Source organism: Lepisosteus platostomus, chromosome 5, assembly GCF_059453375.1.
Source record: "Lepisosteus platostomus isolate fLepPlt1 chromosome 5, fLepPlt1.hap1, whole genome shotgun sequence".
Classification (NCBI taxonomy): Eukaryota; Metazoa; Chordata; class Actinopteri; order Semionotiformes; family Lepisosteidae; genus Lepisosteus; species Lepisosteus platostomus.
The window spans coordinates 41,439,151-41,441,235 of NC_142615.1; the positions used below are offsets into that span (position 1 = coordinate 41,439,151).

General features: G+C 40.3%; 1 non-coding gene across 1 annotated transcript; it reads right to left on the bottom strand.

The window, feature by feature from the left end:
* Positions 1 to 1,448: 1,448 nt before the first annotated feature.
* On the bottom strand, positions 1,449 to 1,520 carry trnaw-cca (transfer RNA tryptophan (anticodon CCA)). The gene has a single exon. It is a non-coding gene; the product is annotated as a tRNA-Trp (tRNA).
* Between the last annotated feature and the right edge of the window lie 565 nt (positions 1,521 to 2,085).

Here is a 2,085-nt window from a genome sequence, read left to right on the forward strand (position 1 = left end):
CACCTTTTATGCACGATTGATAAGCACACCATCAGTTTAATGACGTGCATTGAAACTGATTTCTTCTCTTGTGTGTGCAAACTTCACACTTACGGTGCTCTTTAATCTTTATAAATATGCAGATGCCCAAATGTTTCTTTGGTTGTTCTGACATCCTTTATAGATTCCTCAAATCCTTCAAATGAACATCCATATCAGCACAATTATGTTTATATATTTTAAAATTAAAGTACATATAACAAAAATATCAATGTACATTTGTAATTGTACTGTGCTCATTTAATAATGATTGTCAAGGATTGTCAAGTTCTCCAACAACTCTGTGTTATAATTTTAAAATATTTTTGCTAAGGATACACAACGGGTGTATAAGGCATTCTAACTACGGCCAGCTGAAGATAAAATTTCATACGTGAAAATGGTTTAAAACACGCACATTTCCTGCAAAGTTCAAGAGGGCTTTTAGCAGAGATTATATTTACATCGAAACAATCCGACAATGTTGTGTTTAGCAGAAGTGAGTTAACATGATCCGTGACCTAATTTACCAGAGCAAATACTCACTCAGCAAGGTCTGCTTTACTACAAAAGAGAAGTAGAGTCAAAGACGTGATCATTTCATGCCGTTGTGGAACAAAACGCTTTTTTCTTGGAATTCTAAATCAATTAGAAATTCAGATCGAAACATATAGGCTTTGTCTGCTTAAAAGTGATGATTTTTAAAAAATGATAAAAATGTAGAAATTTAAGATGGGGGTGGGGTATTACTAGGGGCGGCGCTGAACTCACCATGGTGCAATTCATTTACGTGAAGGGCTAGTGGTTTAATTAATAACGCGTCTGATTTCGGTTTATAAGATTGTCGATTCGACTTCTACCGGGGTTGTGTGATTTAAATCAGGCTCCTCAGAAATAGATGTCCGTTATGTAAATGAACCGCACCTGAAAGCAAACGTTGGGTCTGGGTTCCTTTCTTTCCTGCATGAAATAGCAAATCGTTACAAAAAAAAAAAAACACCAACTAATGTCCAATGGCGTTAGTCATTTAAGTAAACATGAATATACTGTAAGGTCTTGGTACATGGGGGTGGATTTCAACCACAATTAAAAGAAGGGCAAATTATAATTACAGGCTTTAGACACTTTTTCATACAAAAGTGACCAAACATTCCCTTACTTTCAGGTTTGCTTGAACCTGTAACAGAAAAGCGGTTTGAAACTTCCATTCTCTGATGTCACTGTCTCTAAAGTCGGACGTGATGTTTCACGGATGTGCAGTGTGCCTTTTCTCTTGTCATGTTCATGATGATTCGCTGCATAAGCTCCTGACTGGGTGTTCTGTACTGCGCTGTTACTTCGTTCAGATTACCTCTGTGGTGTACAGTTAAACCCGACTGCATGGTGTAATTTCCGGGTTCGACACCAGCAGCACCTGCAAACTCCTCAGCTGACCTCGACGTGATTTGAACACGCAACCTTCTGATCTGGAGTCAGACGCGCTACCGTTGCGCCTCGAGGTCACTCACCTCAAGTGCTTTTAATTCCCCCAAAGAGAACAATCAGCGTCCCTGAAAAATTTTTTTTTTCATTCTCTCCTGTGAGGAGCGCCGCTCTCCCAACGAGGGTCTCTTCTTCCCAGACCACAGGTTATTCTTTCCGTCCGGCTCTCTCACAGAGAGCAGACACACCGTCTCCACTGATGTGTTTACTGCATCTATAGATCTGACCCCCGATATTCCTGGACAGGATATTTACCACCAGCCTCGTGAACTTCTCATCTTGACCTCTCCCAGGAGGAGCACAATTAACACAGAATCCTCTCTCCATTTAGCAAATAACACAAAACACTGTTTACCTGTCAAGACAGAATACCGGGATGCTCCAGGTGAGGCTTGAACTCACAACCACAGCATGACTCCACTGATCATGTCATTTTACAAAGCCTGAACCGGAAAAGCGACTGGAAATCGAGCACTTATGGCGTTGTTTTAATACTTGCCTACTCTTTCAATTTTTCGGTCAAATCTTTTATTTGGGAGTACTTTCAATTGATGTTAATCCTTGTCCCGATGCACGATTCTGGGC